The sequence below is a fragment of the Fukomys damarensis genome, unplaced genomic scaffold, assembly GCF_012274545.1.
Source record: "Fukomys damarensis isolate Sample0158 unplaced genomic scaffold, DMR_v1.0_HiC HiC_scaffold_27, whole genome shotgun sequence".
Classification (NCBI taxonomy): Eukaryota; Metazoa; Chordata; class Mammalia; order Rodentia; family Bathyergidae; genus Fukomys; species Fukomys damarensis.
The window spans coordinates 36,439,199-36,467,177 of NW_022900939.1; the positions used below are offsets into that span (position 1 = coordinate 36,439,199).

At 37.5% G+C, this 27,979-nt stretch overlaps 1 long non-coding RNA gene across 1 annotated transcript; it reads right to left on the reverse strand.

Moving 5' to 3' along the window:
* Positions 1-8,959: 8,959 nt before the first annotated feature.
* On the reverse strand, positions 8,960-19,709 carry LOC104857754. The gene is made up of 3 exons (XR_778950.1): positions 19,622-19,709; positions 9,580-9,776; positions 8,960-9,072 (listed from the first exon to the last, which is right to left on the reverse strand). It is a non-coding gene; the product is annotated as an uncharacterized LOC104857754 (long non-coding RNA).
* Positions 19,710-27,979: the final 8,270 nt, after the last annotated feature.

The window sequence follows — 27,979 nt, forward strand, 5'->3', positions numbered from 1 at the left end:
GAGTAAAAAGTCTGCATATGACGTGTGCCAAACATGCTAAAATGCCATGAAAGAAGACAAAATGAAAGTCCTCTAAATATTTCTAGAAACCTTTAAATCCCCAAAACACTATGCAATGTAAATTACTGTGTAATCTATGTATATTTAAAGAAAAATTTATTTATTCAATTAGCCATGTGGTAAAGTAACCATTGGAAGATGGTTGTTGGCAAAATTGTTTCAGCAAATTCATTTCCATGGAACTGCCCTTGAGCACTCCCCCAACGTCAGAGGATGAACCAGCGAGGGAGAAGGAGGAAGCACACCAGAGAAGCTTCTGTCTGTTTCACCCTATTCCAAGATGAATGATTTGCATCAGACAGGAGAAAGACTTTTAAAGTGAGGACTGACTCTCAGCAGCTGAAATGAGTCCATTGAAAAATACCAGAAGAGATAAAGAAGTTGTCAAATCTAACTGAGATAACATGAAAGGAAAAAAAAAAAATTTATCTGCCACATGAGGCCAAGAGGGCAAAACTAAAAACAAAGCTAGAAAATGAATCAGGCTTTTATTTTTCTAGCCAAGAAGTCTAAATTACCTTATATTCAAAAGAAAGCCCTTGGAGATGGAAAAATGTGACTTGAATGCATTCAGTAGACCAAAATTTAACCATTCGTTTAAAAAAACAGTATTTTACATTAAGCATATTTTGTTTACTAAACTCTCCTACCATAATAAAGTATCTCTTTCATGGAATTTGAAAATTATTTAAGTGTACTTATTAGTTCAATAAATTAACATAAGTGTAAGCTGTTTCTTCTTATTCCCCCTTATAGCTGATACAGCACAAATCTGATTTTCCAGGCATATTCCCTCTCCATACTCATCTTTCTAATGGTCTTGCCAGAGATTTTAACAAGACAAAATCATTGCCAGAATGCTTCCCCACCACAGAAAAACCCCAATCCGGAGTTGCTGTCACTACTTTCTGGTGTCACACATTGCTACACCATCACATATACGAAAGTGGGGTGAGAGGATCATTTCTGTGTTTGAGTCTCTTGCATGAATCACAATGTCCAAGTGTCATTTTCTGTTATCATGTAGGAGATGTACATAGTTAGCGTACTGTTACCCGATTGCTGCCTGGGAATTTTAAATATTTAAAAGTGGTTTTTTTTTGTTTTTTGGTCAGAGTTTCCTTAATAAAAATAAACTAGCAGAATAAACTCTATAAAGTTTTAGAATTTGAAATGTTATTTGGAAATGTGCCCAAGGTCATGAACTTGGTTTTAGTGTCTCTATAGCTCTCCTGAAATGTTTTTGTTGCTGTGTGGTGTTTGGGATAAGCCCTATGACTTTAACTCTGATTTGTTCTCTGTCCTCATTGATCTTTACATGTTTTTACTATTCTTTATTTCCCCTAAAAAAGAAATCTCCATCCCTGACATTGAGTACGCAGAACTAGAATGAATACAGTCCTCTGCACCGACTACTTTCATGGCTGCAGTAAAGACTCAAATATATTTTTCAAAGAAGTTTTAAGCAACTTTTTAAGTAATGTTTCTGATGTTCAAATTAAAATTGTACTCTATAAAGGAACCCAGATATGAAAATCTAGTATCTGATAATTACTCTAGCCTTTATTCTGTAAACGATTATATAGATTCATTGACCATACTGTTGAGATGCCCATATGTAAATGTTTTCTAAGCTGGAAAAATGTGTTGCACTTGAATGATTCTCTCATGATTTTTGTGCCCACCTCCTTCAACCAGTATCTTTGACTTTTTAACTTCGAACCTCCCAAATCTCCTACTTTTAAGGCTCAATACTCTTGCACTTAATACTATACCAACTTTTCCTTGAAGACTACACATTTTCAGTTTGCAGTGCCCCCCACTTGAGTTTGTGCTGTTAGCATGAGTTATTTTGTTCACCACCTTATTCTTCTGGGAGGAGAAGCTCATGATAACCCTGAATGCTAGGAAAAACAATAAGAGAAAGCCAAAACAGTGGGAGTAATTCTGAAGTACACACTGCACCTTACGTTTTCTTTTTCTTTTGAAATCTTTGGTTATCCTGACCATCAGGGTAGATCAATATGTCTTACACAGATCTGATTAATATCTGGTTAATAGTAGCCCTTACTGGCTTTTTGTCTAAGATCATTATCTCCCTGCTAGTACGTACTCGACTTCATTATGTTCAAAGAATACTGATGCTGTCCACGACCTTGAGCTCTCTTTCAGAGTTCTTTCTGTGCTTGACTTTGGAAGCACTTGTGTCGGAATCCTAATTCCCATGTTTCTACTTCTGCCTCTGTGAAGAAGAGGGTTAGAAGTTAACTGAAATTTGGAGGTATGTTTTCTGATTTGTCAAGTCTTTTTCTTTGTTGGTTTGTTTTGTTTTGTTTTTTAAACATTACTATAGCCCGCAGTGAAGATCATGTTGAAAGAAGCTACAGCAGATACTGTGATTCTTTTTCCTGTTCCTGGTAGCACAGCAACATTAAGGGCACACAACAAAAACTTAGAGAGCTGTCTAAGCAGAATGAGGAGCAGGTTTCTTTTTGCATAACTGTGCTCCTCATTGATCTCAATTACCCACATTTTATTAAGGTACTGGTGTTAGGGAATGCAGATTTATTCTTTTTTGGCTGGGATCCATTTTATTATGTTCTTTTGAAATAACATCTTTCTAAATATAGAAAGTGTATTCAGATATTTGTTCTCCCGATCGAAGCAATTTTGGAAGCACAATTGCCTAATTTTCCTCCTCCCAGATTCTCCTGGAAATTTCTACCAAAATATGAACAAATAGAAAATATGTAATATTTATAATTAATACTTAAAGGCATTTACTTCTGTACAGTGAAGTACTGAGTTTTATTTCCTTTATTTTGTGTTCTTCAAATTTTGTATTTTTATAATCTGATAAAAAGTCATCTTAAAGGCAAAATATGGATTTTCAAATCATTTTAAACTAGCAAAAACAATATCAATGCTATCAACTAATTTGTAAATATAATAATATTCTCAATAAATGAAAATGTTAGAAGAAATCAATAAAAATTGGAATGGTTATTTTTAAAATGTTCAGTCATGACTTCATCTAGGAAAAAAATCTATATATGTCTATAGCTATAATTTCTCAAATTTATAAAAAATGTTTAAAAATTATTATGAAATATTGTGAGGATTTAATGAATTTACACATAGAAACCAAAGTATCACTTGACCACAGTTTTAGGAAAAGAAATTTGATAAAATAACAAAACCCTTAAAAATGTTCTTAAACAATGGCCCAAAAGATAAAACCCTAAGCACTTATTTTAAAAAGATGCTTAGACTAGTATATATACAAGAATCAATCGATACAATTATTTGTGGGGCCTACAAAAAATGTAAAAACTTTCTGATTGATATGATATTAATATTAAAGGCAATGTAATGACCATTTACTGAATTATTTCATATAGTAAATAAGACTACTGTATTTACAGAATGTATGATACTCAGAATATTTATAGTATGCGGAAAAGTGGAAAATGCAAAATCAAACATTCTCACCTATAACAGAATTCTATTTTAGTAGAATTTTGTATAAAAAGAACGAAAAAATTTTGAAAAATTGGAAGTGGATTTATATAGGTGATGTAGAACACAACAGATAATTTTTATACACTAGTAAAATAACACAAAAACTTTGCAGTGTCAAGTCAGATGCACATAAAACCAAAGGTTTTACCCAATAACAACACTTACTGAAAATTTCCTGGGTTGTGAGGACAAGGCAGAGAGAAAATCAAATTATAAACAGCTCCTTGGGTCCTATGTTTCCAGTATGTTAGTATTTGACACATAAGGTCCCTAGATGATGTAAATGGCCATAATTTATACAAAATGCAATTGCTTTAATCATGAGAATTGCCCCTTTTATACTCAAATATTTACAAAGCTGGTACATTCTACCAAAATATTTCATAGATAAAGATGGTCCTACTATCTATTCTAGTAAATTCTGTTAGTGTGTTTTCCAGGAAATCTATTCTTAGATTGCTATATGTCACTTGTCTGTTGCTGGCACGATATACTTGATATACACAATTTAAGGAAAAAAAGTACTTTTCTATCTCATAGTTTCAGAGGTTTCAGTCTGTGGCCAGCTGGCTCCCATGAGGAAACACTATGGCAGAATGACATGGAGGAAATCTGCTTACCTCCTGACAGCCAGAAGCATAAAGAGAGGGAAAGCAAGTGTTATGGTGTAGCTCTAGAATGTCCCTCAAAAGCCACAAGTAATCGGAGGCAAGACTTCTGGAAATTAATTGCATAGTGGGGCTGCTGTACTCCTCAGTGGATGGATCCATTTGGCAGTTAATCATGCTGTTAGGAGGTGGACCCTGGCTTGAAGAGGTGTGTGACTGGAGTGGGCCTTTGTAGGCAGGACGTATCTCCTTCCCTGAGTTCTCCCTTTCTTCCTGCTTCCTGTGTGCCATGTGAAGAGCAGCTTACCTCTGTCATGCCCTTTCACTATGCCTTTTCTATCTTTAGATTCAGTCAACCAGGAATGCCCTTTCCTCCTTAATTGTGTCAGGGATTGTGTCCCAGTGACAGGGAAAGTGACTAATACAGCCAAATAGGAAGGGTCCAGGAACCAGGTAACCTCTGAAAGGTGCTTCCTCAATGAGCTACCTCCTCCAACCTGGCCTCATCTATTAATAGCTCATTCAACTGTGACTTTATCACTTAGTTAACCCTTTCATGAAGTTAGTGCCATTGTAATCCAATTATCTCTCTAGGAATCTCTTAATATTATCAAGGTGATGGTCAAGATTAACCATCACAATTATTTACAAGTAAATCGAGCTAGTTTATTTTCTTTATCTTATGAGAGATTCCTCAGTAAAGCAGAAAATGAATGGTTGGCCTGCTACCAACCTTTTCTATAATAAAAATAATTATTTAAAAGTCGGTCAAATGACAGGCACTCTGATAAGTGCTTCATGGGTAGACTTTCACTCTTCACAGCAATTCTGTTGCACAGGTAATAGTATCGATCATTCTACTACAGATGAAGTAACATGCTTTTAATGAGTCATTAAATTTCACATGATTGTAGAGATAAAATATGTTGGAGTTGGAAATCATGTGTACACAATATGATCCTGAATTGATACTGTGGCCATTGTGGTGACTTTCCTTTTTAATTTTGAAAAAATCCTGTGGCTGACCTACTCCTATAAAGATGGAGATTTATCCAGCCAAGTATCCCTTTTTATTCAGTATTTATCCCTATTTATCCAGCTATCACTAGCAACAATGAATGTTATATACAAAGCAGACATAATTACTCTGGAAGATGGAGAGAAGGGAGACCTGGGATCTTTGGACTCACGGATATGCACACACCCAAAAAGTCTAAACAAAAGCTTGTTTCCTGTAAGAGAGAACTAAAACCTGTAATAATAACCACTCTACTGCAGCCAAACACCAGTGGAAGGACCCCCACTGTGCAACCCAATAGAAAGGCTGAGTGGATAGGTAGATTTCCACCGTTGTACTGAAATAAGTTCTGAGTAGAGTCAGGATACCTGAATAGGGCTCCTGTATTGCGTGTTCAGCAGATGAGAACACTCTTATTTTGGGATCAGTGGAGATCACACAGAGTCCTTGGTCTACTACAATGAACAGAGAACTGATCCCTTTTCTCTGCAATGGAGAGATGCCACAGGTGGTCAGATGGTGAGACAGGACTTTGACCAGTACTCATCAATGATGATGAGGCCACCATTCCACTCCCACATGTCAGTTGAGACCATGTGGGAGGCAGTTGGAAGACAGGACCTTTGTCTCAGCCAGGGATATATTGTGAGGCCTACAAGGGAGCCAGAACCCCTAATCCCTGGGAACATTGGTACTTCCCTTGCCATAATGGTATCAGAAAAGTCTGTTAAAAGTGCTTTAAAAAGACTTAGGGTCTCTTCCTATCATACCTATTAAGTCCAGGTTTCCAGCTTATGTCATTTATCATACTAAGTACCAGGAAACTGGAGAAAAAGACAATCAACAGAGGTTAACACTGACATTGTAAAGATGTCAGAATTTTCTGAAAAAAAAAATTAAGAAGGCCACCACAAAAATCCTTCAAAATATTAAGGACATGTTTAAAACAATTGAATGAGTACAACGTCTCAGTAAAAACAAAAGGAAGACCAAATGAGAAATTTTGAAAATGAAAAAAGGAATAATTGAAGTTAAAAATTCAATTCTCTTGTATGGGCTCATGAGAAGATTGAAGAGGGCAGAGGAAAGATAAGTTATACCTAAGATATGACAATACAAATTACTTAATGATCAAGAGAGAGAAAATAGACTGTAAAAGGAAACAGAGCTTCAGAGACTTGTGGGACTGTAACAAAGGTCTAACTTTCATGTCACTGGAATACCGAAAGGAGTCTAAGGAGGGGTCCACACTGAAAACTAAAGGAATGATGGTTTTAAGGTTTCTGAAGTTTTTCTAAGTTTTCTAAAGTTTCTAAGGTTTCAGCTAAAGAAATAAGTGTACAGATTTAAGAACTTGCAATAACTCAAAATAGCACAAATATGAGAAGCCCACACCAATGCCTACCATAGACCAGGGGTGGTTCACTATGGGGCACCTGCCACAGCCCACTGGTTGTTGTCACTCAAAGCTCTAAAATTTCACTGTCACTGTCACAGACCAACTTCTGAAAGTCAATGATGAAGAGAACAAATAATTCTAAAGCAGACAGGAGATAACCTTACTTATGGAAGAAAAACAATTTGAATAACAATGGTTGCTCAACAGAAATCTCATAAGCCGGAAGGAAATGGCAGAGCCTTCTGCAATGCTGAAAGAAAACCCAGAATCATACATCCATGGAGACATACTGCTTCAGAAATAAAGGGGGAAATCAAGAGTGATCGGGACCAAAAGAGAGAATTTGTAACCAACGGAGTTACCATAAAGGAATCATTAAATTAAGATCACATAACAGAGAAAATTAGAACCAATTTTGGAATACTGGGGAGATGATAGAAAAAGAAAATATATAGACAAATATGTTCTTTTCCTTGAGTCTTCTAAAACATATTTGACACTTGAAGCAAAAATTAAAACACTGGTGGTTTTGAATATATGTAGGAAAAATGTTTAAGTCAATTACAATATAAATGGTAGGAAGAAAAGAAATACAGACAAATTTTAAAAGTTAAAGCATTTCTAACTTTACTTGAACTTGTGTAATTATGATACCAGTTAACTTGGATAAATTATTTCATACTTCAGAAAGTGACTAAAAGGGCATAAATAAAAATAGCTTAAATTTATAGACCAACAAAATGAAATTCTAAAAATAGAATATTCAAGGAACCTAAAGAAAGCAAAAATAGAAAGTGAAGGAATAAAAACAGAATGAAACCTTAAAACCAAGTCTAAAAGAATTGCAGGGTTAAATCCTAACATGTAAAAATTATATTATATGAAAATAGCCTAAATATCCAAATTAGAAGACAGAGCAGATTACATGATCTAACTGTGTGCGATCAAGAAGGAACTCAGTTACCTAATAATGAGTGTAACTGTACTGTATACCTAAAATGAACCAATACACTCAATGGAAAGAAAAATAAGGAACTCAGTTAAATATAATGAAAAAGGTAAATTGAAAGTAAAGGGATAGAGGAAATATATTCAGATATTACATACAAGCAAAGAAGTGACTACATTAAACAGGTTAAACACATTTCAGAGCACTAAAAGTCATACAACAAAGATGGACCCTGTGTAATGATAAACAGGTTAAATAGCCAAGAAAGCATGGAAATCTAAACATTGATGCACCAAACAACAGAGCTTTACAGTATGTTCAACAGAAACTGAACAAACTGAAGGGTAAAATACCAAATCAGCATCTGTGTTTGAAGACTTCAGCATCCTCGAGCAACTGATAAACTACTAGTAGTAGTAGATAGAGGAAGGTCATAGTCACTTTCCTCTTTGCTGGAACAAATCTGTCACCTACAACTCAAAGGAAGACAGGTTTATTTTGCCTCATGGTTACAGTCCATAGTTGAGTGGCTCCAAGGTAAGCAGTAAGACAGAGGGGCAGAAAGGAGGAAGAGCTGCTCCCATCACGGCTGCCGAGAAGCAGAGAGAGAGCAGAGGAGTTGGGGAGGGAGATATACTCTCCAGGTCACGCCCTCAGTGACCTGCCTTTTCTGCCCAGACTCTCTTCTTTTTTTTGCTTTTTTTGGGGGCAGTATTAGGGATTGAACTCAGAACCTCATCCTTGTGAGGCAGGCACAGTGCCACTGAGCTAAATCCCCAACCCCAGACCCCCATCTTTCAATAGTAACCTATACACACACATACACACACACACATGCACACACACAAACACACACACACATACACTGTGATTATTTTATAGCTAATGATCATATTTTCCTATTTCTTTAAATGTCTACTGATTTTTTGCAAGATATATAATATTTTTAATATTGTACTATTACATTGACTGGTATATTGGTTTTCATGTCTCCCTTTGGATATAGGGAAATTCATTTTGGAAAGACATGAAACTACTTTTGTATTATCTTGATTATTTATGAAATTTGATAGAGTGGGCCTAAAAGGTTTTTTGTTTATAGCCCTTCTATTAAAGTGTCACTCTCTTGGATGGAAAATTAGAAATACTCAATTACATGTCTCCAACTTGGCTTCTTAGAAATTGAACATCTACTGGCCCTGTAGGAGCAATAGGGCCTGTTCACCTTAAAGGTCCCAAGTCACTGTGTGCTTGTCCTAATACAGTTACATTCTGAATACATGAATTTTAGAAATCTTGATAGAATCACTCACCCAGAGGTAGATTTTCTCTCAGCCTACATCTTTCCCTAGTGATTTTGTGTCTCATTGTAAATTTTTCTGAGCTTTATCTCAGTTGCTCTGCTTACAAAAGATATAAAAAGGCCTCAAAACATAAAATCAGAGTTCTTATTCATCTTAGATCATGGTTTCTCTTCTCTCAAATAGTTCACTGCAGTGTGGCATGTTTTCCGAACCTGAAAAAAGGTTTAATATATTTTTAATAAATAATATATTTTAATACATTTAATTTCCTAGTTGTTCAATGATAGGAGAACACATCTGATACCAAACATAATATCTTAGCCCGTAGGTGGAATTTCAGAGATAATTATTTTTAATTAAAACAAAATTAAACAGCAATTATTAAAAATATTGGAAACTCCTTTCATACATCATTAATACAAAAGTCTAGACTGGATTGCTCTTCTTTTGATAACAGAAGTAGACTCATTTCAACATAAAGGTTTTGAGAAGAAGGGACTCCATGAACATGATCAGAAAGCCTTGACACGTAATATACAAATTTATTTTTAGCCTTGACCTAGGTATGCAGATTACAATTATCTAGTCTAATGTTTCAGTGTAGGTCCATTCAGGAAATAGAAAGTTAAACAGGAAGTCTAACATAGGAAGCTATCTAATCATGATAAAAGTGATTATAAGATGAAAGATTAATCTTTTTAAAAATCTCAATATGATACCTTAGAGATGAGGATGAACTTCAAGGACATTCAAAGCTTGCTGGGAAATATATGGCTTCCAACAATATCACAGCAGACGGGCTTGTGCTTGTTGGAAGCTGGAATTTGTAAGCAGTCACTGATGAATCAGGAAGTGACCCAGGTGTCAGCGGGGAGCCAGGTGTCATTTCTTAGAACACAGGCAAGATGTATATGTTCTACAGAGAAAGCAAAGGCACAGTGGGAACCCTCTGAGGGGACAAAATACCAAGCACCTGTCACATAAAGGAGGACAGTTTTATTTTGGCTCACAATATGTAGATTTTTCAGTCCACAGACAGCTGGCTCCAAGGTAGGCTGGCAAGGTATGGCGGAGGAAAAATAGCTCATGGTACGGGCCAGGAATCAGAAAGATGGTTAAAGCAAGAGGGAGGGAAATATCTTTCTAGGCCACACCCCCCTGGGAACCGCCTCTTGCCAAGCTTCATGTCCAACGTCGCATTTAGCTATAAACACGTCAGTGGACCAACCCTCTGATAAGCATCATACCCTCACGATCCAGTCACCTCCACAGCCCTGCCTCTGAGCACATGAGGCTTTATGGGACAACTAGATATAAACCATAAGAGTAGGCATAAGGTGAGTAGGCTTGACCGAAAACATGGGCAAGATTTAGAGTGTCAGTGTGTTGGAGGAAGTGGGATTGGGCCATGACTTGGGTGGGAAGGCTTTGGCACGGTGGTTTCTGGGCTAAGAAGACTGCAGAAAGGTTATTGTCAAGTGAAACTTCAGGGCCACCAAATCCATGCATCCTGGGACCACATTCTAGGGCATAGCTGCCCTTGATGTTCTCATGCAGGGATGGCCCTTCAGGCAGCAGACAGGAAGAGCAGGAGAGCCCCTTCTTCCCAGCATGTCCCTTGACACCCTTTTGAATAACACCATGCTCATGGGAAAGAAGAGATGTGTAAGGGGGTTTCTTCAATTATACTGAAGAGAAATTTGGATCTGAGAAGCAACGCATTGCGATTCCATACCTTATTATTGTTGAATTTTCACATGAAAAAATATTCTTTTTAAGCCAAAATAAATTAAGATATTTATGTCCTTAAATAGTATTTAGGTTAAAAGTAAAAAATGGAATCTGCATTTATTTACCTATCACAAAGCTATTATTTCAAACTTATCAAGTTTCTACTATAAATTTGTTTATAACATTTGCTGTTTTTCTATATAATTAAACAAGAGCTATAAGCTATGGCAGAGATATTTTTCTGTTAAATTTATTGAAAAGTAGATTTTTAAGTTATTTTTCTTTTTGAATGTTTTTACAGGTATTATTTTCTTTTAAACTTGAAATTTTCTTATGATATAATAAACAAATCTTTCATTTCCAAATTCTTTAGATAGTTCTGTAATTTTATTTGAATATAAATTAATTTACCTGTCCAAAATTTTTTTTTAAATGAAGATGAGAAGAGCTTATTTTTAAATATTGATTTTTGAAGCTGAGTTTTGAGTCTTTACCTGAGACACATTTAAATAGGACTCAGAAAAAGCACAGTGTAATATGGCTCAGATTTAAAATATTCAAAACAGGGCTGGGGATTTGGCTCAGTGGTTCTGCTGCCTGCCTTGCAAGCGCAAGGACCTAAGTTTGATCCCCAGTACCAAAAAAAAATTAAAAAATAAATAAAATATTCAAAACTGAAGAATGAAGAGCTGCTCAGATTAGGAAATTATCCCTTGTAATTATCAGTTAATATTTTTTAAATACATTAATCAGTACATCTAAGTCGCAAGTCATTTTTAAGTTCCTATATAGTTTTTATCAGACCAAATCTAATTTTATTTCTGTATAGATTTATATTAAATATATCTTTCATTTGTCATTGTTTAAAGCTGTTCTTTTTTTTTTTTTGCATGTTATTTCCACCAAGAATTTAATTTAATCTGCAAAAGCTGAAGCTCATCTCTGATGTTTACAATAAGCCATAGTCAGGTGATACATTACCAAATCTTAAAAAAAATTATTGCTCATATCCAGTTCCAGAATTGTCATTTCACTCTGGATTTCAATTATTCTCTGTCTTAGTCACATTTCTCACTTTGCAAAATAAGTCTCTTAATTCTTTTAGACAGGTCATTGACTTCAACACAGATAGCATAATTAGGATAAATTTTCAGCCATCCAAACAAAAAAGAAGTGGGATTTTGTAAGAGATAGAGCTGAGGTAGGAGTGAAGGAAAATCTGATGAAAATTGATTTGGAGGGTGGGAAACTGCTAGATTTCTCAAATTGAAATTAGATTTTAAAACTTTCACTAAATCAAGAGAAAATGAGAGCAGAACAGAATTATTGGCATTACTGAGAAATCCAGAATGATTCATTATAGCCAGGGGGCACAAGTCTCTTGGCATTATCTGACAGTCTAAGGCAAATTCATTTTAACAGGAATGTTCACTGAGAAGAACAGAATTGTTCAGGAGAATGTTTCTCATCTAAATCCAGTTGTTGAGGAAAGCAGGATCTAACAAATGCTCTTTTCTCACGACTGACTATTTTTATTTGTTTTCTAATGTGTATGTGTGTGAGAGGGAAATATTATCTCTCACCTGTGACCTGCACTATTGACCTTGCTATGATTGATTTGCATGGTCATTATCACAGCACAATCTTCACTATTCAGCCCCTGTACACAAACACTTGGAAATTTATAACTATGAGGCACTGCAGTGGACTATGCTTAATTACTTAACCACAAATAGATGAGAAAATTGCTTCTTTAGGCCCTAGTTTGGGTCTCATTTGCTTATATCACTTAGGATTTGACTGTTCATTCAGCCCTTGGTTTATACAATATAGAATTGCTTTTATTCAAGGAAACTAAAAATACTGAGGAATGTGCAAGGACAGCTCATTTGGGCCATCATGTCTGGAAACACATGTTAAAATGAATACCTAAATGGGGTCTTGTGTGCTTATTTTGTTCCACAGTTGCCAAAGGAAACATTGACTTTACATTGTACCAATACTTCTGGAAAACACTGGCCTTTGTATACATCCTTTGTCCTGGTTAAAGATCCACAGTACCAGTTATAAATGAATGCATATGTATCCAATGAACTGATTTTTTCCTCTATTGTTAGAAGGATTATTTTGTCTGATCCATTCTATAATGTCATAGACTTCTTATCACCAATTGTTTATGCTTCAACAGCCACCAAGGTTTGAGTTTTATTGTTTTTCTGGAAGGTAGTGAATTCAACCTCTTGAAGGATATTTGTCTCAGTAGCAAATTTTAAACTAGTTTTTAAAGGCATTCTATGAACACTTGGAGTATCTGTGCATTTAATGAGGATTAATTTCATTAATCCTGACAAAACAAAACCCTGCTGTGGCTGGAATGTGTCCTCAAAAAGCATGTGTGGGAGAAACCTAATTATCACTGTGACAGTCTTAAAAGGTGAGATCTTAAGGAGGTGATTAGGCCCCAAGGACTCAGCAGCTCCAGTGGCTCCTGAATGGATTAATGACCCTACTGTTAGAGTGAGTTCTTCTCTCAGGGGTAGAGTTCTCATAAGAAGATGAGTTATCTCCCTCTTCCTCTCCCCCTCCCCCTGCCCCAGTCTTCCTACTTCTCTTTGCCTTTCTGTCATAAGATGACACAGTAAGGTCCTCATGAGAGGATCCCTTGATCTCAGGCTCCACCAGCCTTTAGAACTGTGAGACAATACATTTCTGTTCATGATATATTCACACAAACACATAGTCTCATATATTCCATTATAGCAGGACAAAATGGGTTAATATAATCCAAGTACTAGTATTATTATTACACACGAGGAACAGGGGTAGAAATTCAAGAAGGTCTCCGCAGGAGCACAGCTGCTATCTTGTGAGTATTGTACCTCCAACAAACAGTGTCCAAGTGCCGAACCCTCCCTGACATGGCTTTTGTGGAGATTGCATCACAGAAAAGGGCACAGGAGCACTTCTGAAAAGAATTGTCCTGCAAAGCTAGGCATGGCAGTGCATATCTGTGACCCCAGCACTCTGGAATACTGAGGGAGGTGTATCTCAAATTTGAGCCTAGCACAGGCAAGTTAGGGAACTAGTGAGTTGCTTTCTTAAAAAAAAAAAAAAGGCTAGAGATGTCGTTCAATACAAAAATTCTGGATTCAATCTCCAAGTACTGAAAAAAAAAAAAAAAAAAGGAATTGCACTGCAAAGTATCATATGTGAATATTTGTGGTTGCAATTACAAGTTATCTTTTGATCTTACATATGCACTTCTTAGTCTTTGAAAACTTTGGCTTCCAAATCTCATTTATATACCATTTTTCTGTATTTCAGAAACTTAGGGTATTGTGTAGCACAAAAATCAAAGTCTGTCCATTTTTGCATCTGAGCGACTTCTTGTTAGAATGTTTATACTAGATTATTAGAAAAAAAAATAGGCTGTGTCCCCTGTATCTTCAGTTTGGTGAAATTTTAAATAGATATAGAAAATCAATCTACACTTAAGAAGAGGAAAGAAAGATTCATTTTAACAGAACACCAAGCTAAGTAAATATGATTGGGTAACTAGACTGAAGATAGACTCTGAGAAATAGGGAGAAATTTCTTAACTATTTAGGCAAAAGAAAAAAAAAAATAGAGAAGTGGAGTTGACTTCATGGCAAGCCAAAAGGGGAGAAACTTGCATTCTAAAAAATTTTTTTCCGTAATGTTGCTGAATGAATTTATTTTTTCAAGAATTTTAATTTAGGATGCTGAGCTTCCTGGAGCCTTCAAAGAGCATAATGTTGTCACCTCAATCAAAGAAGACAAGTGGATTCTACTGGCCATTTACCTAGGGGCCATCTACATGGTGGTGGCCTGTATATAATACTGTGGTGCTTTAGGAAACTGAAAACCTCAGCAAGAGTTGTCAGAGCCTGACTAACAACCAGATTGACTTCTTTTCTTTTCTTTTCCCTTAAGATCTAGTTTATAGAAGTGGAATCATTTCTTACTCCAAGCCCCAGGAGGAATCTCCTTTCCTCCAAAGCTGCATGGGGTATTTCTGGTCCAGCAGCTTTTTTGCATGGGGGGAGTAGACATTTAGAGAATCTCTCCCCTCAGAACTGAAGGAAAAACAAAGACCCTTGGATCCAATTCGTTTTTCACAAAAATATTTGGCCCTCGGCCCATGCTAAAGACTGTCTCCCCGTGTCCCGTTTGTCTTCCTCATGCTTCCACCCGGGAGGTATCTTTAATCTTTGGTAGATGTAGGGCAAGGGAAAGAGGATGTCACCAGAGACCCCTGCAGTGGGCCCTGGTCTCCTGTGAGTCCTGATAAAACAAAGCTAATTAATGAATAAAGAATAAAGAATAAAGACAGGAAATAAGACTTCGAGAAAAAGTTGGGTCTTGGGGGGCTGATCAGTGCTGCTCTGTGCAGCTAGGACAAAGGCCCCCAAGTGCATCCAGTATTTATTGAATACAACCCTGTGAAAGAATAGGGAGAAAGGTTATGCTTGGAAGGTGTCTAGTGAAATACTGCCTCATAGCTGGCATGATGGTACCAGGCAGGGCTGGAAGGGAGAAAGCACTGCTTATCTTGCTTAGATAGAACAAACAGGTACTGGGGTGGGGTACAATTAGCAAGCAACCCATTGGGTCCATGAGAAGCCATCATTCAGGGGAAAGGATTTTAGCTGCATGTAACTCAGCAGAGCCCTGCCACTTCACAGACCAGGGCTTAAGCCTCAGTGGCAGCTACTGGGGGAGGGGATACTCATTCAGTTCACCATTTGAGCACACAGGGCTTCAGCCCGACTGCTGATATAAAACAATATAGTCGAATTAGGGAAGGAAGAAGCAGGTGCCACTCATAGTCCGCTGTACTGGGCAGGGATGTCTGCAGCAGGTAGGGCTTTGATTTACTCTTATTAGACAGAAATCTATATCCCCATGTGTTTCAGTGCCCTTTTCTGGTCTAATCCACAGACGCCTAGGATAACCCACTTTCATCCTACTTCCTGGGTGTTCAAATATTGAAACCAAAGTGTCAGTATCACAGAACAAACACCTTAATGGAACAACTTCTGTGAACCAGGGACGGCACTAAGGACAAAAAGCTTAACAATGAAGAAGACAAGATCTCTTCCCTCAAGGTCTCATGGAGAATATGGAGGAGGGAGTGTGAGCCTGGGGAAAGAACAGCCGGAGCCTAGCAGGGGGCACTCAGCTCCTCAGGGAGGTTCAGAAAGGCTTCCGAGAAGATGGTACCCTTGGGCGAACCACAGGAAGATGGTACGTGAAAGAGGGAAAGATGAGCTGAAGTAGTTAGAGTGAGATGACCTTGCCTGAGGGTCGCGTGAACCTCTGGTTCCCAGGGGTTAACTGCAGGGTCCCTGAGAGGTCACATTGCATGGGAAGCAAATCTGGACTCATCTGTAGCCCTGGTGGCTGTTAGGTGCCTCAAAGCCACACAGTGACTTCAAGTTTCAGACAGTCAGATCACGTGGTAATGCTTTGTCTTTTTTGGATCAGACTTATCCAGGGGATTTAACCACCTCAAACGACAGAGCCTGTGTCTTTACCACCTAGCTACTCCTTTTGAAGAAAATCTTTATTTGTATCAGTACCCTGGGAAGTCAAAACCCTGCATGGAGTGGGGAAATAGAAGAAACACACACAGTTGTGTGATCGCTAGGTGTGAGACACCGAAGTGGGTGGCCCATGGAAACCCGACGCTGCCTGCACCGCTTGTGATAGGTGTGTTTCGCTCTTCATTCTACTCTCAAGGATGGGAAATGGGACCCCTGCGCTGGAACCGGGCAGGCCTGCTTTCTCACAGTTGCTCTAAATCTGCGACTTTTCTAAAGCAGAGGCTCCAGAATTCAGCACAATCTTCCCATTGAGGTCTGAACAAACATTGTAAGTAGTTGATCCCTTCCTTCACATTGGTTTATGTCAATCATGCCTGCTCTTAGTTAACTTTGTACTTTTATATTGTGCCACACTGTCTATATATCAACTATAGAGCTACCTTTCCCCAGGCTGTGCTGGAGCAATTCATATTCTCAGTGAAGCTTCAGAAACTCAATATAAAGAAAAAACAATTGTAGCAAGAAGGCCAGACCTCCAGTTGTGAATCTGTTAATAAGCATTTTAATCTTGGTCAAAGGGAAATTGCTACATGAGATGTCTCATTTTTAAAATGTGGATTGGGGTCTTTCTGGAGCCATCTCAAGTGACTGTTATTATATTACTCAACTTGTTGCATGAATGGTTTACAAACTGAAATGGATCACAAAAACTGCTAGTTACTTTCTTACTTACATCTCCCCTATTTGATTTGTTTAATCTTCTACCTTTTCTGTAGCAAAATAAGGAGGCCAACCAATTTTCCAATCTGTGCAGTGAGGTTTGGGCCGTGGCACTCGAAACCCCATTCTTTATCATTACCCATCGTCCATATTCTGGATCCATGGCTAATAGAAAATGGTGTATTTCTTTTCAGACATAGAAATGGTCCTGTTTATTTTTAAGTATTTTTTGCAAAGAAAATTTTAGTATTTCTTTAATATTAAAACACCACAAAAGATTACAAATTAATTTCTAATTAGATTGAAATTCTATCTTTAATGCAACCCTATATATTTTTGGTTCGGAGGTTTTCTTGGCCTTTGTTCTTATTTTTATTCTTCATAAAAAATAGAAAGGGAGTCTTTTATCATTTAGAGATATAGAGTTAACTATAATTATAAAATATGCCAAGTTAAGTAAATTTTAAATTTGTTATTTAATATTCAGTTATAGCTTCAAAGTTTCACCACAAATTTACTTCCAATATTTTTCAGAGGAGTTTCTCATTGCTATATCATAATGAGAATTCCATTAAAAGAACCTGCATACTTTTAGACAGCATTATTTTATTTTATTGGATTTTCTTTCCTTTAAATTTTATTTTGTTACTGGGCAAAATGGGAATCTGTTGGTTGAGATTGTTGTAAAGATTTTCCACACCAAAAGTGACTCTAGTCAGAGAGGGGAGAAAATGTGTGTTTTAATGCCCCATTGGAATGTTAAAGTTGAATTATGAATAATTAGATATGTTAAGCATGTAAGGTCTTACTTTAAAAAAGTCTGAGGGGATGAAAAGCTGAAATGACATAAATTGTTTAAAGTAAGTGTCGGTCTCCAGTTTAAACCCTCATTGGCGTAAGTGAAGCAACTGGCAGGCCTGAAAGGAGCCATGACCTCCTGGCTGACTTCCTGTCGCCTCCGTCTGCCCATCTTATCAAAGCTGCACCGTTTACTACTGACCGTCCACACCGCTCTTAATTGCCGTATTTGTCTTGCATTGAAGGTAAGAGGTAAGCAAGAAGTTACAGGCTAAGTCTTCATCCTTTAGCATTTCTGTATAATGCTTTCAATTATTCATTCATTTCACAAAGAACTACGGATGGCTGACACTGATGCAGGAACGGGGACCACTTCATGAACGAGACCTGGCTTTCTCTCCGGGTGGCCTGATTTCAGACCCCTGCATCAGTCACCCTGACCACGCCAAGGAGATGAGGCTCAGTGTTACTTCACTGTCAGTTAGGCAGATTGGACCCTGCGCATTAGCAAGCCTTCTTCAGAGGAGCCCTTTGAAAGAAAACTGAAAGAGAGGTGAAGAAGGAGTGGCCTTCCAAAGCCTTCGTTGGGAATGAGCACCACAAAAGGGAAGAACCAGGAGACGCCAGCGTGACCAAGGTCAGGGCCCGAGTGGGAGCAACAGCGAGAGACTAATGCGTCCTGCACATCCAAAGCCAGAGTTGATGCCACCCTGAAGAAACTCACGGGGAAACACATGAGAACATTAACCTTTTTAAGGCAGTAAAACCTTCCACGTCTGGCGGTCTGGTGGAATAGGCACCCTGAACTGCCATCTTATTAAAACGATTTTGTTAAATTGCTGAGCTGAGATGGATTAAAAAAAAAAATGAAGAAAATTCATAAATGAAAAAAAAAAAAACATGATGTGACAGTAAGAATCCTGGACGATAAATTCAATGCCCCCTCCCCTCAGACTTTTCTTTTGGTGACTGCATGCATTAAAAAGACAGAAGAAAAAGGACTCTAAGTTCAAGCTCTTCATTGGTGCCAGCTGCCGCACCGTCCTAGTAGCACAAACCAAACCTGTCAGGCAGAGACAGCCTGCTGTGGCTTTGAGCTGTGTTGAAGAGATCTGTATTGAGAATTCGGAGCATGGGGTGCCTTTCACGGGTTGGGTTTTCAGTTCACACAAGCAGAGTAGATTATATCCACCAAGCAAGCTAATCATTTAATTAACTGAAAGTGGATCCAGATCAGAAGTGCCTCCAGAGGCCACCTGAAGAAAGCACAAGGTCCCCGAGGACGTCGCCGTCTGCCCGCATCTCAGTAAATTCGCATAAACAAGGTTGAAAGGAAAGTAGTTCACTTAGAATCCAAAGGCACAAGATAAGTCACTGAAAATGAGAACCAGAAGCGGTAGCACAGAGCTGGGGGATCCGCAGAAACTTCAGATATTAGAACTATCGGGCACAGAGTATAAAATAATTGTGTTAACCGGAAATGAATTAAAAATGTGAAATGAAAGTGGGACGAGAGAGCAAATGACAACAAAAACAAACCAAAATTGATCAGCTAGTTTTGAGAAGAGAAAAATACAGCCCTTTTAGAAATAATGAGTGTAGTAATTTTAAAAACCCTGAACAGATTAAACCACTAAAGAAACAAAGCTTAAAAGAAATATGAGGAGACATTGCTGCACGTAGGAACAGGCCTCCTGTATATCTCCGTCTTTCGGTGTTTCCTCTCTTATCTGTGTTCTATCCGTGCACGGTTCCACCTGATTTGGGGACTGGAAACTGCCTTTCACTACGTTTGTAAAGGCTGAGTTGCTGAATCAGGGTTGGTTCTGCCACATTGCTCTGCTTTGAGATCCACATGTGACTGACACCAGTTCCGTCTTTGTACATCAAGAGTCTGAGCCACGATGTCTTTGGGTGACCAGGGAGGAGCAAGGTTAACACCGACCTGTGGAGAGCTGTCCTCCTCCTGCTTTAGTGAGAGCATTTCACTCTGTACAACGCTACAAGCATCTCCCCTCGCAGGCTTTGCACACAGGCCTGGGCCCAGGGGCAGAAGGCTGTGACTGATGGCCGATTCCATGTGCTGCTCCTGGGAACACAGGGGTCAAATACATTTCGTGCTCTGTCCTGCACTGAGCTATTTTGAAAGCCCAAATAAATAGGGCCTCCAAGGAGGTTCTAGCATCCTAGAAAACAACATTTTGAGTTATTGTCTACTTTTATAATGTACTTCAGTTAATATTTCCCACAGGGTCTAAATTATTTCTCACTCCAGATTTTCTGATACATAGGAATCCATTATTGCATCATAAGAGGTTCTTTAGCTAGAACGATTCAGAGCACAACTTGAAACTACATTCAGAGTTCAGACTAAATTCACCAAGTATTTAAAATGCCCACCTTAACCAAAAGATCCCCCTTTGAGCCCTTGCAGAAAGTGGGGAGCATTTTAAAAAATCAATTTCTAGGATAACTTACTAATGACAATATAATAACATCTATTTATATCCAAAGCACGTGGAATAGTTTATCCACGTATTCATTAGTATTCTGTGTGTATTTCAAGAAACCGGTATCATTTTGGGCTATTTGTTTTTCAATGTGGATACTTTTCACTGTTACATTGCTTTTTTTTGTTTTGTTTTGTTTTGTTTTGGTACTGGAGATTGAACTTGGGTGCTTGCGCTTGCAAGGCAGGCCACCGAACCACTGAGCTAAATCCCCGGCCTACATTGCTTAAAAAAAAAAAAAAAATATGTGTCCTATTTCTGATAGATCTGTTAAGAGAGTCTGTGATTTGGATCTAGGCATGCAGGACTGTAGGCATGCATGTCTGAACAGCAGCATGCAGGTAGAAATGAGAAATATTACTGAGTATTACTAAGTACAAAGTCTGACTCAAAGAAACCCGTTAGCCTTTATGTGTTTCAATAGCTGAAAATTTACTAGTGAAAATATTTAAAATACGTAGTCAGTTGTGGGTTACAGAAGGGATCATTAAATAAATTTCTCCAGGTATTGCTTTCAACTTTCCTATGCTTAATTTGTCTTTCCATTCTACTTTGACTGAAGATCCATCAAAGCACATCAGGCCACTGCCAGACATTAAGGAGGCGACACAAGAAGGAGCAGAGGAAGAATGCCACGCTATTGGACCAGGAGGAAGTGCGCACGTTTTAACTTTCCTTCGTGTAAGTGCTGTTGCCGCCTCTCCATCCCTCAGCTTTGTGAAATGTGTGCAAAAATGAAGAACTTTCAAGAGAGGCCACCAGGTACCTTGTTGCTACTTTGTCGTTTACTGAAGCGGCAAAGGCTGGGTTGATCTCTCTGCTCTCTGAAGCCTCCAGTACTACCCTCTGCCAAGAGATTACACAGCTATGTATTGGAGTGTAAGCCAGTTCGTATCGAGAGGTCAACTTTCTGAGAGAAAGAATAAGCTTGAAAAGGGCAACCGACAGGAGACAAGGAGCATACAAAGGGAGAGGTCAAATAAGCATAAACAAGCTGTTTCCCAGGAGTGGAGTTTTCTCTTCAGCCTGCCTAGAGGTTGCATGAGGTCCCTTTGCCTAGAAGCATTCAATTGACAGTGGTGCCATGCTGAGGGACAGCAGTCCCTCAGGGGGCTGTTAGTGCCCCCGAAAGCTCCACAAGTTTGCCCCTCACGAGACCCGTAGCTGAGTTACCCTATGACAGGAATATCGCAGAAGGCATTTGAATCTTAGGCAGAAGATGGGAAAGAATATACCGATAATTGTCACCTAAATTTAAAGTCTAAAATATCAAATTTTCAGTACTATTTTTGTTTTTTATCAGAAATGGAAGACAAAGAAATAAAAGGTGTCCTTGAAAAATAGAACTCAAGATGGCGTTGATACGTGGGCTGTATACCATTCTATGCTTTTCCCTCATGTATCTCACAGGTAGAGGAACTTTCTCTTTAATTAAAACATGGCATTTTATGTTTTTATTTATAAATTATAAAACATTGTATTCATAAAAGCCCATTTTAATAGATATAAAATCTGGCTTTTTAACTTAAAATATAATTTATACCTTTTTTGACCAGTAAATGGGAGTCATTTTAACATTTTAAATAATTTATAGCACCTTGCATGCTGTAGAAAAGTGTATCTAAAGAGTTTCTGTTTTGGAACTTTAGTTTTTGCCTGCATTTCTTGACTTTTATAAATAACGATGGGATTTACATTTTTAAAAACAAAATAATTATTCACTTCCTTTAGAAATTTTATGATTTCCCCCAAATCCTAAGCTATGGTGTAATTGAACTCTTACTATATAAGTTAACTTGTTTTTAAATACTAAGTCATATGGATCAAAGCAACAAGATACCGGGCTACAGACCATTGTAGGCTGCAGGAGCTATTAAAGTAAAGAATGTGTCTTTACCTCTCATTCATTGTCTACAGTCATATGTTTTTAGAATTCTACCCTATGACATTACTCCACACACTTTGGGAGGCTGGAAGTTCAAGATACAACCCCATCAGTTTGGCCGCCATGGCTGGTCCCCAACATGGTGAGTGTTACTATGGTGAAATTTACGAGAGAGAGAGAGAGAGAGAGAGAGAGAGAGAGAGAGAGAGAGAGAGAGAGAGGGGGGGGGGAGTATTGGAAGACAGGAAGCTAGAGAGAGATTCAGAGGCCAGGTGTGCTCGTTTTTAACCACCCACTTCCATGAGAACTAACTCACACAGGACCCACATTAATTCTTCTGAGGGTGACGCCCCGGTGACATACATTCCACTCAGTCCCACCGCTCACAGGCTCCATTTGCTCTTAATCCTGCCTGCCACACTGAGGAGCAGGCCACCAGCACGTCATCCTAGGGGACAACCCACATCTGAAATATTGTATTAATGTTGTGTGTAATAGCAGGTCTAACTGTTTTAGCTAAACATGCTCAAGGGAGAGGAAAGTGTGCTTCCAGGAATATAGTTTTGTTCTCAAAAGGCATCGTGGCTAAAATTCTAAAGAAAAGCTTTTTTGAACAGATATATTACATTAGTGTCCTCTTCACTGAATCCTTGCCATTCTGGAGAGTACTTAATGGGAAAGTTTAGATGTAGAACAAAGAAAAATCAATAATGAACTGGGGACTTGGAATTGATTTTATCTTGCTGCATTTTGAGGGAAAAGCAAAGTCCTTGGCAATATTCCTGAAAGAAGGATCTAGCATTAAAATATATACCCTCTTAGGAATTTTATTTGATGGATTCTTATAAAAGTATTCAATCTATAGGATGTATGTGATTTTAAAAATGTTAAAATATGTACTGTTTGCTGTTATGACCAACTGAAGACATGTTTCTTATAATTTCTTTCTTATGCTGCTATTTTTCTCAATTATCTCTAGAATATGGCATACTATTTTCAAAATCTTTCCTAGTTATTCAGATTTTGTTTTAATTATAACTGTATTTACATTTTTACTATAATTACCTGATTCCACCAATCTTTTTTTTCCTTCAAATAAGTACATCTATTATTATATATTCAGTGAATATGGTTTTGTTTCACAGGTTGCTATATTTCCTGTGGCCATTTTTTAATAACTAGCTGAGATAATAACTTTCCCTAATTAGGATATAAATGATTTATTTCTTTAAAAGTTCTGACAAAAGTAGATATACGAGTACCTCACAGACTAAGCAAAACAGTTGCTAATAAAAACCCCTGAGTGCTCATTTCTGGTGACCCCAGGCAAGTTTTATAGTATTCCGTGCCAAAGGTGTTAATTAATTTTACTCTTTCCAAGTTAGAAAAATAATCCTTTCTGCTTAAGGGTTCATTGCTTGATGCAATCAATGTTGCACGTGCAATAATACCTAGAGGAAATTAATACACAGAAAGGAAAGAAAAGCTTGATTAGCTACATAGCTAGAAATGCAGAGCACAGAGACAGACTAGGGGATTAGAAGCCATCACTTCTACAAAAGCCTCCCTTTGCCGTCAGCGTTGGATCTATTCTTGAAACTCCCTTCTCTTCAGCAATTCCTGCTTTCAGTTATGGGAAAAATCATTTATCTAAATTTTGCTTTGCTCCAATGCTAGATGTCATCCTGGAAAATGTCTTCAGTAAGTAAGAAAACAGTTCGCTTTCAGCAGCTCAAGCAGGAGTTTAATTATTTCCTACCACGTTTGTCCACCTCTTGATTCTATTTGTGAGCATCTATAACTTCAGTGTTTGGCATCATGCCGCATTTCAGCCTTTTTGGTAAACTGAAATCATGTCTGGATAAACAGTACACACATTAAAAAGTCTGAAAAGTGTATAACCATACTGTTCTTCTTCACACATTTGCAATTATCAGAATTCTAAAGACAGAAAAGGTAATTCTGTTAGTGTACATTGTCTGTATATATTTTTGCATGGAAGCATAGCCTTTTCAAAGTAGTAAAATAGCAAAATAGAAGGGAGCTCAGAGTGATTCTTCCCTCAAGCATGAATATTCTTGCAGGCATCTTAACTCCAGCAAGCTCGAGTACCTCTCTGTGTTTAGGCTTTACCCTGTCATTACAGTTTCGATTTACAGGAAGACAGTTTCCCTCTCATGTATCATTTTTGTCTTCAACACCTAAAATCTACTGGTATAATGCCATGTTTTAGCAAAACAAAGAATAAATATACCTTTTCTAGCCCTATTTTGTATCATTTTCTGCCTAAACCCATTTGATTTGTTTCCAAGTGCGTGCATGACAAATTGTGTGTGGCTACTGATTTTTGCTTTTGAACTGTTGATATTCACTTATAATCTTATTCTTGGAGGGGATATCTAGCTGCTGTGAACAAAAAACAAACCCCAGGGCTGGGGATGCAGCTCAGCAGTTCGGTGGCCTGCCTTGCAAGCGCAAGCACCCGAGTTCAATCCCCAGTACCAAAAATGAAAAACAAAACAAAACAAAAAACAAAAACAAATCTCAAAGCTCAGGGGTGGCCTGACTTTAAACACTGTGTCCATACACGAACCATACGGGTAAATCGGTGCACCACTCATACTCTGCAGCCACAACCCTCGGCTCCTGAATTTATCATTATGTACTCAGTTATTCAAGATGCAACACAGGAAGGCAAGAATCCATCTTTAATTTTATGGCAAACAAAAGCGCTATGAATGTGCCACATGTGAAGAAAGAACATGATTTTTCATCTGCTCTATGGCATGCTAAATTTCAAATTGGAAAAAAGCCCACACATTTAAGGATCCTCTTTGAAAACTTTCTAAAAAGTAGAGAAAATTCTAGACTTAAATTAGACACACTTTTAAAAAATCACTGATTGGGTACTATTCTCCACGCCATTTTTAAGCATTTTCTGCTTATATTCAGCTTGTCCCAGTTTGACTTAACAAATTTCCAGTACAAACTGCTTCCCTCGAAATGCTGCACTGGAAGACGTAAGAGGCCTCCTATCCCCTTGGAAAGAACACAACACCGCATAGGCTGAGATATAAAGACCTGGTGATTCACACTAAAATAATGGCATAAAGGCATATGCGATTGTGCTTTCTTCACTGGAGATAAAAACGACACCTTCCGTATTATTAATGTGTCTTCTCGGTTGACAGTAATAATCTCTTTTTTGGAACTTAAAAACAGCAAAGTAAAATAAACAAACAAAAAACTCCACTTTTATTAAAAGTAGAAATATATATTCAGGCTCAAAATTTCTTCTACTTAGAGATTATTATGATACCATCAAAGTTATTTTTCTGCTTGAGCATATGTTTTGTAAGTTGAATTATCACTGGCATATGGATAAGTTTGAAAATGAAGTAAATATTTCAGAAAGGGTATCATTACCAAAACACCATTTTCATGCTTGAGTAGCAAACTGGTCTTTCTGTTTCCCACAGCAAAATATACGTAGACTTTTATGAGAAGAAATTATTATTTATTTAAATTGGTTGATATTGTTGGTGCATTTTAGATATCCATGATGATCACCTTCGTCAAAGGAAATTTGTACTTATACGTGATATATCTTGATTCTTTTTCCCCATCTCCCTGACCTCCCTTCAATTCCTCTACCCTCTTTATTTATGAAAGTTTTGTTTCATTTTCCATCTTTTCTCATTTTTTTCTTTTCCCTTAAAGAAGAAATAATCTAATCACCTTGAACATTATTCTAATGCTAGGAATCATGAAGAGGATCAAGATAGTAGGCTTTTGAGAAAAACAGATTAGCATCATAAAGCAGGATGGATTATGATGTAGAAATCATGCAAACCTCGATTAGATGCAGCATTAGCGTTTTAATTTTCCTAAGAATGACAAAAATATACGTACAGTGGAGTCTATCATTATTCTTTTTTATGGTACGGGGCTGGAGTATTCTCAATTCCAATTCATGTATTTTAGGGAAAGATTTTTCCTCTTTACCAATGATGGAAGGTACTTGCTGTAGCTAAAAGCCAGGTCCACTTTTATACCAGTTTGCTTATTTTAACATACTGATTTTTTATAGGTGTGTAGCAAGATATCATTTTTTCTCAGAAGCTTGTCCTGAATTAAAATAATAATATAGAGTCAAAGATAGTTTGGCTATCACCTTAGAAAATAGTGATTACCAAAGGTGATTGAGACAAAGGTTTCCCAGTAATTCAAAGGCAGCACATATAGGACATCCTTACTTGCAGGTTTTTCTTCTTCACTTATATCAACCAAAGAAAACACAGTAAAAACTTTCCCCTTTTAAATATTTATACTTCACTTCTAAAGCATCCTGAAGAATGGAACAAGTTACATGCAAAGTTCAGCATCAGCATTCTGAAAATACCCCAAAGCGCCTCATTGTCTGAATAGCACAGAGTCATTCTCTGTACTGGGTGAATCAACAAAATCAAAATAGCAAATATTTTCTGGAACCAGCTATGTACTATGTTTCATTAAGAAAGCTGGCGATTAAAAATATTTTGCAGCTATTACCATTAACTTCAAAGAGTCTGCAGTCTAAAGATGATCAAATTCATTGGCATGTTCATCAACATACATAGCAACAATTTTATTTTTTCTTTTTCCTGTTTTTCTTTTTTTTTTTTAAAGGTAGATAACATTGAGCTTGTGAGATTTTCCTGTCAAAACTGACATCTCTGGCTTTTCCTAAAACATAGGAATTTTTTCTTTTTTCTTTTTTCTTTTTTTTTTTTTGGTAGAGGAAGAGGTTTAGATATTGATTAGGTAACATCTTATACAGTTTAATTTAGCAAAGATAATTCAAGGTGTTCTCAGAATGCGGTTTCCATGAATGTGCATGAGTACAGGGCTTTTGCTATATGTTCTTTTTTCTATCTCCATTGCATTGGATATTGTGGCCATGATTCCTGGCATGTCAACTTCATTGGATATGAGATGTCTAGCAGATTAGGAGAACGTGCTCTGGTGTGTCTGACTAGGTCATGGGGGCATGGCCTGGGGTGCTGTACGTCATCCCTGACCCCTTCTTCTCTGGTGCTGTTTCTCTACTCTGCTTCCTGGTTTCAATGATCTCAGCAGCTCTTCTCCACCGTGCCTTCCACTGTGATGTTCCTGCCTTGGAGCCAGCCAACCATAGACTGAATCTTCTAAAACAATGAATGAAATTATACCTTTCCTCCTTCAAGTTATGTGTCTCAGAGATAGGAAAGTTGACTAATTCAAATACCGAGTAACACATAGTGATGTTTTAAGCAAAGAAGTCTTTAAGTGAATCAGGGAGTCAATGAAGCAATAATTTGTTCATTTACTCACTTCAAAAGCATTTACTTTTTATGATCAAGACACTTAGAAAAGAATAAACAGATCTTGTCTTCAGTGATAGGAAGGAGTACTGCTAGTAGTAGCCAAAATAAACATAATTATACTGTAATGTATATCATATGTGAAACAGGAAGGTATTTTAAAATATGGGATCTTCTTGGGGGCACAAAGGAGGAACGGTTAATTGTGAGTGGGGAAGACAAGAGCACAGTTGCGAAGAACCATGGATATAAGCCACATGAACAATGCAGTTAGGTTCCTACATATGGCAGGCACTACACCAAGTACGCAGTAAGGATTCAATAAATATTTTGTTTTTAAGAAAGAATTAGCATTAACCAGGCAAAGAAAAGCATTGTGAGCATGAAATATATCAGACCATGGGACCAACTTGTCCTAAGGTGTGGAAGAGTGAGTTGGGGTATCCTGGTAAATTAAAGAACTAAGTATGGTTAACTCAGGGTGCAAGAGAGTTGAGACCAGGTAGCAGGAAGCAGAAAATCATGAGGAAATTTCAATAATGAGCAAAGATGTGACATTTGTAATC